Source organism: Canis aureus, chromosome 31, assembly GCF_053574225.1.
Source record: "Canis aureus isolate CA01 chromosome 31, VMU_Caureus_v.1.0, whole genome shotgun sequence".
Lineage (NCBI taxonomy): Eukaryota > Metazoa > Chordata > Mammalia > Carnivora > Canidae > Canis > Canis aureus.
In genome coordinates this window covers 8,375,720-8,386,034 of record NC_135641.1, presented here as the reverse complement: position 1 = coordinate 8,386,034, position 10,315 = coordinate 8,375,720, and the positions used below count along the sequence as shown (strand labels likewise).

Here is a 10,315-nt window from a genome sequence, read left to right as displayed (position 1 = left end):
CAGCTGTACTCTTTAAAAGTATTTTTTCCCGGGATGACCCACCATGACCTTCTTTAGAGGGGCAAATGTAGGTGTGTTTGTTTTATTTATTTTTTAAAAGATTGTATTTATTTATTTATTTATTTATTTATTTATTTATTTATTTATTTATTCATGAGAGAGAGAAAGAGAGAGAGAGGCAGAGACACAGGCAGAGGGAGAAGCAGGCTCCATGCCAGGAGCCCGATGTGGGACTCGATCCCAGAACTCCAGGATTGTGCCCTGGGCCAATGGCAGGCGCTAAACTGCTGAGCCACCCAGGGATCCCTTTTTTTTTTTTTTTTTAAGATTTTATTTATTTATTCATGATAGACACACAGAGAGAAAAAGAGGCAGAGACACAGGCAGAGGGAGAGGCGTGTTTGTTTTAAAAGCCAGTCGTATTCATTTATTGCCACAAGTGCTGTCTAAACACAAAGCTGAATAGGCCAGAACGATGAAGGCAATGTCCCCCCACAGGCGTCAAGCTGCTCGTTCTGTAAGATGTCCGAGCTGCAGGAAGGAGTCTGTCTGTGGACTGTTACCCATTTCCTTTCCTTTCCCTCCTCACAAAAGTAACAGGGCCCCCCAAGTGAAAGAGCCTCCTCTGCAGGACCAGCTCTCGTCCCTGTAGCCCCAGAGCGGCTCCCCATCTGACTATTTCCAGCCTCTCTCCTAAGTGGCTATACTTGGGTCATCCGGAGTTTTTAAGACAGGCCCATTTAGCAGTCCACCCGACATCCATCCCGACCCTCTGCCTTGGTAGCAAAGAACCACCATTCAACCCAGATAAATACATTCCTCTTGCAGCCAGAGGCCCACTGAATGAAAACAGAAGTCATCCGGCGTCTGTAAAATCTCTAGCTTTCCTGACGAAAGGCACAGACATGGCCACAGCCTGCCCTCGTCTCCCTTCTTGCTGTCTTGAAGGTACACATGATGTCTGGGGCTGCAGCAGCCCTTTTGAAACCAAGAGGAAACAAGATTGAGGATGAAAAGGCAACTTGATGAGCCTGGGTCCCTGGTGCCATCGCTCAGCGGTGACAGTGAGGCCAGCAAGCTCAGACTTCTGGGCTTCCTAGCCTACAGGAACCACAAGGCCATTTGCTATGGCAGCCGGACTCTCTGCTCCCAGCAGCAGATGCAGGCTGACCTAACACATCAGCCGTCCCTGTGCGCATCAAACACATGACCTGCACAGCTGTGCGGCAGGCGGGCAGGCAGGCAGGGTGGGACACTGAGGCCGATCGTTCTTGTCTTGACAGAATCTTGGAATCAATAGTTGTAACATAATTTTTAGAGTCTTATGTAAAGTGCACGAAAGCAATTGTATATTAATAGTTTGAATCTGCAAATGACTCATGTGTTTGAGAGGCCATAATCTTTAGTGGGTGGCGGGGGAGGGGATCAGATGCTGGTAAGACCCCTGCTCCGGGGAGACGAGAAAGGAGCCTGTGCTAAGCACACACCTGCTCCGCGCCCACGCTGTGCCAGAGGCTCCACCTACATCACGGCGCCGAGTTCCCACACCCTCTTAGACGAAGAGGTCTTACTCTCTCTCTTTCATGCATTTTGAACACGAGTCTCAGAGAGGCTAAGTATTTTGCTCCAAGTCACACAGCTGGTAGAGCAGACCTCAAGCACGCCCGACGCATGAGTGGACTTGAGTCACACTTTCTTGATAGAAATCTATCCGAAAAGAGCCCAGTCCCCACCTGAGAAGCATACTGTTTCCTTGGAGGGGGGAGATGGGGGCAAAATTCATAACTTTAGAGGTTCCTGATTTCCTCCTCCGATGCATTAGCTGAAGGAAATTGCTGGGTTGCTCTCTGGAATATTTAGGGAGAATGTGAGTTAGAAATTGCTGAAAGAGACATTAATAGATGCGAAGTTTCTGTCATGATTAAACCAATGCAGTGTTCATAAGAAACAGACTGAAGAGCCCATCTGTTTAATTCTCCTCTCTTCTTACGAGGACACAGCAGAACCGTGATGGAGTTCCGGGGGGACAGCTCGTGCAGCCCCCCTCCTGCCACCTGTGTGAAAAGAGAGCTCAGGGTCCGTGTCTCACGTATTGTAGGCAAATATCCTGTGCCCACACAGTCTGTTCAATTAGCCTCATTCCTACCCAAAAAAGTCCTGAATGCAGTACTGCAACCAAGCGAGCGGATCGAGGGTGTCTGTAGGACAGTTAGCGCACAGTTAGGCGACAGCACGTCTACGCTGATGTCGTCTGATGTCACCCTCCCAGATGGCATGCTCGGAGAAAGGGGGTGGAGATTACCTCGCTCCACGTCATAGGCTGAATTGTGTCCTCTCCTCCTGCCTCAATTCATGTGTAGAAATCCTGAGTCCCAGTACCTCTAACGGACTTTCCTTGGAAACAGAGTTGCTGCAGATGTACTTAGTTAAGATGACTTCATGAGGGCAGCCCCTGGCCCCTAAGAGGTGTCCTTCAGAAAGGGAAAATTTGGACACAGACACATGCACAGGGAGTTGGGCACACAAAGATGAGGATAGGGGTTAGGGTGAAGAGCCCACGAGCCATGGAACGTCAAAGATTTCCAGCATGCCCCCAGCAGCAGGGGAGAGGCACGCACCCCAGTGGGGTGCATGCCTATGTGCACATGCGAGCATATACAAGTATGTGTGTGTCTATATGACAGTGTGTGTGTGATGGTGTACACATAGGTGCGAGTAGACATATGCATAGGTGTGTCTTGTGATTGTGTAGGTGCAAGTAGTAGATGTATGTATATGGGTCTGTGTGTGTGTACACGTAGGTGCGAGTAGACATATGTATATGTTTGTGTGTATGTGATTATGTATACGTAGGTGCGAGTATACGTTTGCATATGTGTGTATACTTGTGAGTATGGATATGAGTATGTGGGACCGTGTGAGTGTAGGTAAGTGTATAAATGTGTATGTGTGCATATGCTGCGTGGATGTGTATTTAGCAGATGAGAATGGTATGTGAGTGTGCCTATATTTGTGACTGTTTGTGAATGTGTGTTGGCATGTTTATGTTTGTGTGCATTTGTGTGCACATGTTAGTGAGTGAGTGATGAGCATGTGGGAGAGAATGAGTGTTGTGTGCTTGCTTGTGAATATGTTCACATGGGTGATGGTATGGGTGGGAGTGTGTGTGGGAACCAGTCGTGCGGGAGATGTCACAATAAATGTCAGAGGTTTTGTCGCCTGTCACTCTCCTAGCAGAGCCTGAATTTACCACTGGAGAGAAGACCACTGAAAGGTCCCTGGCTGCTCCGAGAGAGGGTTTGGGTCTCACAGGAGCCCAGTGATTCGGAGCCCTCCCCTCCTGATCCCTGGCACCTGTAGATGAGGGGGGTCCTTGGGAACGGATCCCCGGATGTGCACCGCAAGGAAGAGGCTGGTTGGGGCATTTTTACGGGATAGAAACACCGGGAACACGTCACTGTTCCACACGGGGGATCGTTTAATAACTCACCATACGCGCACATAACGGCCTATCATGCAGCCATCGCGAATCAAATTCTCAACTTTTTAATGCCTATGAAAGTTGCTGTGATGGTGGAGAACACCAGGGTTCAAGCTGCAGCTGTAGTGTCTTGAGACTCGGGAGCCTGGCATACTTTCTGGGTTCACATCGGGGTTCAAAGTCAAGGTTGCCATTTGCCAGCTGTGTGACCTTGAGCAGGTAGCTAGATTCTCTCTCCTCATCTTGGTTTCTTCATGTATAAAAGGGGAACGACAAGAGTGCCCACCCCTAGGCAGGGTGTGATAGTAAAGGGTCTCCTGATACAAGGCACCCCCCCCAGTTTGTGGCGTTGCTGACTTATTCGGGAATAGATACAAATTGTCCCCACTATGCAAAAGTAGAGTGTTCCTATGAAAACATCTGTAAGCCAAAATGCAAAACAAGGGAGTAATTACCATTAATTGATGTGAAATTTTTTGAGCCACCCCAGACCCCCCTGAAAATAACCTCTCTTAGGCTTTTCTGATACCTTAGGGCACACTGCTAACAGATGCACCAAGTACATGGAGATAAAGTCCAGATGCTCCAGACACAGCTCAAAGCTCTGGAGGCTGGGACACTGAGCCTGGTTCCAGCGGGAGGAGCCGGATGGGGCCACTGTCCCTGCCCCAGTGACGCTGCTTCGTACCCTGGCTCATCTCTGCGGTGAAACCAATGCTGGACGCTCTTGCTGCTTTTCACCTTCTCTCCTGAAGGTAAAAATCCTCTTTAGATTTCTTTTTTTTTTTAAAGATTTAATTTTTCATTCATGAGAGACAGAGAGATAGAGAGGCAGAGGGAGAAGCAGGCTCCATACAGGAAGCCCGTTGTGGGACTCCAACCCAGGACCCCAGGATCACGCCCTGGGCTGAAGGCAGGCGCTAAACCGCTGAGCCACCCAGGGATCCCTCCTCTTTAGATTTATTTCAGTTAGTGAAAACAGGTATGAATGTAGGCCATCATTCGTAAAAGCATAAAAGCAAAGTGAGTTTTTTTGTTTTTGTTTTTGTTTTTGTTTTTGAGAGTGAGAGCATGAACAGGCGTAGGGGAAGGGGAAGAAGGAGACTCCCTGCCGAGCAGCTCGATCCTGGGACTCCAGGATCATGACCTGAACTGAAGGCAGATGCTCAAGACGGACGCTTGACCAACTGAGCCACCCAGGGGCCCCTTACTTGGCAGGGGAGACACCATGACCGTGAAGTGAGGTCTTTCACAACACAAATTTTCAAAAAGTGGGAGGACCTGTGCTCCCAGCATGGCCGATTTCAAGCTCTGGATGGTTTAACAACCGATACACAAAATTCTTGAGGACTTAACTGTCACCCTCACAAGCCAGTTGAGGTGAAGAGGGGTTGGCTCCAGCAAGCCACTGCCAGGGTTATTGTGGGGAAGAAATGAATATATGTATTAAACACTGGGAGCAACCAGTAGCACAAAAGACAAATGTCAACCATCACTGCCAACCTACTATATTTTGAAATACAGGACAAAATAAGTCAGTAGAAAGAGGAATGCATGTGCAGGTGACACTGTGTGATGCATCCAGGTACATCTGTACCTGGAAATACATCTGAGGTTCAAAAAATAATTTTTAAATATATATGTGGCTAAAATGAAGTTCACCAACATGCCAAGTGGTGGGACTATGGGCAATAGGCGTAGGTTTGAGGATTTGCCCAAGGTTGGCACAATTAGCACACGAATGTACTAATTTGTTTTAATTTAAAGGTGGGAGGAGTGCTGAAGGTGAAAACACCATCTCTTGGAAGAAGGCTGAGGAAACTCAGCCAGAGGGGAGGGCCTGTGGAGGGTTGCCTAGGTGGAGGGGTCTCCTAGCTGCTGAGGTCCTGGACCTTGTCACCTCCCAGTAAGTGGCTCGTGACACCTGCATTCCTTCGGATCCAAAGGGTTGATGTTCTCTGGGCACATCTGGCTTAGATACAGAGAGAGAAAACCAGCCACCTTTCGTCTGGGGCTGTGGGCATCACTGTTGCGTGTGTCAGGTTGAAGAGTGCCCCTTGCCCCCGCCCCCCGCCTTGCCCGAGTCAGGTCCACCTGGAACCCTGGAATGAAACCTCATTCGGAAATAGTCTTTGGAGATGGAATTAAGATGAGATCATTCAAGGTCCTGCTGGAGCAAGATGGGCCCCTAAACCAAGGTGACCAAGGTCTTTATGAGAAAGAAGATGGCCATGCGATGTCGGCCATAGAGATTGGGGTAATGCAGCTACAAGCCAAGGAACCCCAAGAATTGCTGGCAGCCACTAGTGCCTGGGAGAGACGCAGGCAACAGATTGTTTCCTAGAGGCCCCAGATAGGATCAGGCCTGCCGACACCCTCGTTTTGGACTTCTGGCCTCCAGAACTAACAGAACTTCCCTTTTTTTAGGTGAGCCAGTTTGTGGCCCTTGGTTACAGTGCCCCCCCCCCAAATGAACACACTGGGCGGAGCCAAGAAAGGTCCCCAGCTGGGTGGCTCCTCCTCGGCCAGCAGGCCAGCACTCAGAGTGGTGTCCGGGAGCAGCAGCCCCAGCTCAAGGCTGCCCTCAAAGGGGCAAAACAGTGTCAGGAACGTGCGGGAGCCCCGGACAGCTTTCTGGGAACGTTTCCCCTTTCTTCACGTTTGTGATTTGTGTGAGAAAGGAATCCTCCCTCAGCGAAGGGACAGGGTGCGAGATCAGAGGTGAAAGAGGAAAAAAAACAAAAACAAAAGAAAACAAAAAAAGAGGTAAAAGAGGATGGCTGAGTGGGAGAAGCAGCTGCTGGCTCAGCAGGTGGCACCCGGGGTGGGGGTGGGGGGCAGGAGGAAGAGGCCAAGGCTGCCGGTGGAGGGGTGGCAGTGTCACTCCCCGGCTGGCGACCGCTTGCCTCTCCCCGGCTCACCAGCAGCCCCCAAGCTCCTGCCACCACCCCAGGCCCTTCCCCCAGCTCAGCAGGGATGATCCGAGCACCAAGCACCCCCGGAAAGTCCTAGCCCAGCAGCTTAATAGTCACTTCAGAACTAGACCGGTGGCAGATTAAGGGTTGCTAATTTGGAACCAGGGACTGATGGTCTATAAAAAGCAGAGGCTTTGGGATCTGTTTAGTTTTTTATAAAAGTAAGCCATTTTAGAAACTCTTCCTACACAAAAATGATGAAGTCAGAGGAATTAGTCTGCTTTCCTCACTAGTTTCTTCTTTTGTGCGTCCTCCTTTCCAGCTTCCTATCCAAGCCCCCTGCACGCCCCCCCATACCCCTGTCCTGAGCTTGGGGTGCAGAGGGGACTGCAGAGACCGGTCCAGGCCCCTCAAAACGGGGTCAGCACCTTTCAGGAGACGCGCCTGTCCTTCTAGGCATCAAGGCACAAGGCACAAAGGGCAAGACTGCAGGAGGGGACCACCTGGTGGTTCTGGGGTGGGGGGCCCAGCGCTCCTGCAGTGGAGGGCAGCTGGTGACAGAGGCAGCGCCTGGGAGGGACTCAGGATGGCCCTGCCTTCGGGTGACTCTGCATTTCAGAAAAGCACTCATTCATTCAGGGGAGTGAGTCAGGAAGGCCTTTCTGGGACCCCTCAGATTACACTGGAAATTACCCTGAATCCTTGCCGGGGACGCACATACCCAGAATCTGTCCTGCCTGCTGCCGGGGGCCCGGCCTGGGCCACCTCGCTTCCCTTACTCTGCACGCAGACCGGAGCCCGGAGTGTTGGAACTGGCTGGGAAGAGGGACTTCTAGTCTCTTATCTTCCTCCAACAGAGAGCGAGTCAGCAAGAGAGTAACTTTGAAACGCAGCTCTATGAACGCACACGCACACGCACACGCACGCACATGCACACACACACATCCTGAAGGGAACGTCTCCAGAAAGCAAATTATGTAGAAGCTGGGAGCCTTGAGTGAACCGATTTCAGCTCTTCTCTGGTGGCAGAAAATATGTAAAGTCATTGTTTTTCTTTTTGTTTTTGAGATTTGCCCCAAATCTGTTCTTCTGGTCCATCCGAAGCCACTCAGGGCATAAGCCTCGCTACTCCACCCCCCCCCCCAAAGCTCCCTGGCTGGGAAGAGGCCCCCATCTTCTCAGTGGCAAACTCCAGACCGTTCATTTGGAGGCACAACATCTGCTGTGCAGCTATCGAGAGAAATTCTGAAAAGCCCCCAGGGCAGAGCGAAACAGAGACAGAGGTTGGGAAGCAGGGGCACAGGGTGCCCCCGGACCCTGAAATGATTAAGCCTCCCCATCCTCATGGGAAGCAGAGGCTTTGCTCACAGATCAGATGTGATGCAGCAGAGCCTTGGGACGGCTCTGCCCCGGCCAGGGGACACGTGAGGCCACCCCGCTCCTTGGGACACTGGCCTGGAAAGGTCCCCATCACAGGGTGGGGACAGAAGGCCACAGAACCGCAATGCAGGACCAGGAGGATGCTTCCTTCTGCTCCTCTCAGGGGACAAAGAGGTGTCGGGCTACCCAGAGGTGAAGCCAGGGCTCACCCCATTGTTGTGCGCAGGTGTTCCCATCTCAGAAAAGGTGCCAGCCCTGCAACAGTCAACCCTCTGCCTTGGACTCTTCTCTTTCTAAAGCCGGTTCACTGAAGTACAACATCGTGTCTACTTTATATGGTGTAATTTTTTTTAAAGATTTTATTTATTTATTCATGAGAGACACACAGAGGCAGAGACATAGGCAGGGGGAGAAGCAGGCTCCCTGCGGGGAGCCTGATGTGGGACTTGATCCCAGGACCCCGGGGTCATGCCCTGAGCCCAAGGCAGGCGCCAAACTGCTGAGCCACCCAGGGATCCCTGTACAGTGTAATTTATAGGATTATATAATACCATAGTAGAGCATTGCACATAGTGCAATAATTATATAGTATCGTTTATGTATTTATATACAGTATAATTTAGAAATTATATAATACACATTTAAATACAGTAGAATAATTATATACTATAAAACAACTGGTAGTGTTGTATGATTTATATCATACACGGGTCTATGATCTTTGTCAGATGTATAACCACCACTATAATCAAGACACAGAACAGACCCAGCACCTCCGAAACCCCCTGAATAACTATGCCCCTTTGGAGGAGGTCTTCTCCCCGCCAACCCCAGGCCCTTTCGACTCCATCTGTCTTCTGCTCCAGCCCGGAGGCCTCCTGAGCCCGGCTGCTCTCAGAGCGTTGCCCACCCCGAGGCCCTGGGGCCTGTGCAGCTTTCTCATTGACCCCACCCATCCCGTAGTTTCCGTAGTGTTATTTTCAAGTTTAAAAATTTTCTTAATATCCCAAATTTTATTTTATTTTTACTTTCCAGGCTTTAAGGAAAGGAAAGTCTGCCATAATGTTTGCAAATATAGTTCTTAGCTTATCTCGTCTTCAATTGGAAGAACTGCCTGGTTTGACAATTAGTCACAACCTGGTAAGGATCTTAAATAATTTTTGATTCATGTCAGCCTACTGAAGTGTGTTTTGCAGGACTTACCTGTGACCGGTATACTGGTATTATTCAACAAACAAACAAAAAAAGTCCCTGAAACATGAAATTCCCTTCCAAACTTAGATCAGGTCTCACTAAGTAAAATTCCTGAAATGTCTACTGTCTCCTCATCTGGAACATGACCTGTCCAGCTTGAATAGGACCTAGAACCGTCACTGTGACCGAGCAGGCCCCTGTCCCCCTGGAAAAGGCCCCTCAGCCAGTGGGGATGGTGGCATCCAGAAGGAAGAGGTCTCATTACCGCTCATGAAGGACATCACGTGTCAGCCCAAGCTAAGCAAAAGGCACACAGTACCTCTATCCCTGTCTCCTTGGTCTTTTTAAAGCAACCGTGTATGTGATGTAGCCAGTCTGTGGGGCCTGCTCAACTCACAGGCTCCATGGGTGCAGGGTGGTGGGGCTGCAGCCCAGGATGACGCAGGGAGGCAAACCGCTTCTGGACAGGATTCCAGGTCCTGGGCACTGCAGGCCACGTCCCTGCTGCCCTCAGCCTGGGGGATGGTCGGCCGCGGGGTGAACCCGAATCTGTCCTCTCAGAGAAGGCCCCTCCCAGGCTCTCCCAGAGGTCTGGAAGCCAGTGGGGCACACGGAGGCAGAGGCTGGGGTCCTGGGGGCTGCTCTTGGTGAGGACTCACACTTCCCGGGGACTGTAGTACCTGCCCCCAGCTCCCCTGCCCAGCTACAGGACAGCCGTCCTAGGTACCCTACCATCATTTGCAGGAAAGTTTGGGCCACTGAGCTCAGCCTCTTCTGCCCCCTTCACGCCCGTGCTGGGCCCTAAGCTGGGCTGAGAGGATAGTGTGGGTGCCAAAGCCTAGAAGGAGAAAATACCAGGTGGAAGGAATGTGTTCAGATGCCTGTGACTCAGGATGTTTGGCTGGAGCAGCAACAGGGAGAGAGGGGAGGGGAGGAGAAAGAAAAGAAGAGGAGGGGAGGGGAGCGGGCCCAGCAAGGGGAAGCCAGTGCTGTGAGCTGGGCTAAGTTGGAGAGAACTCTGGGGTCCAGCTGAAGAGCTGAGATGGTGCCTTATATCAGTCTCTATTTCTGACCCTTCCTTTTATTCTTCATTATGCTCCATCATTCAAGAGGAAGAAGGATTCAGGGGAAGAGCCCAAACACTAGAAGTCCAGCCCAGAGGGGCTCAGGCCAGGTGATGGCCGTGAGAACATTCCAGAAGGAGTGTCACAGAGCAGAAAGCACTGGCTGACCTGTGGCCTTGCAGAGAACATCCTAGGGGAGAGGTGCTCATCTGTGCGCCCAAGTGCGTGCGTGAATGTATGTGTGTGAGAACATGGAGGGGCCATGTGTGCGGACACCACGG

At 50.8% G+C, this 10,315-nt stretch overlaps 1 long non-coding RNA gene across 1 annotated transcript; it reads right to left on the bottom strand.

Annotated features, from left to right (window-relative positions):
• Positions 1–400: 400 nt before the first annotated feature.
• LOC144302319 (uncharacterized) lies at positions 401–7,272 on the bottom strand. The gene is made up of 3 exons (XR_013369169.1): positions 7,118–7,272; positions 4,011–4,230; positions 401–3,901 (listed from the first exon to the last, which is right to left on the bottom strand). It is a non-coding gene; the product is annotated as an uncharacterized LOC144302319 (long non-coding RNA).
• Between the last annotated feature and the right edge of the window lie 3,043 nt (positions 7,273–10,315).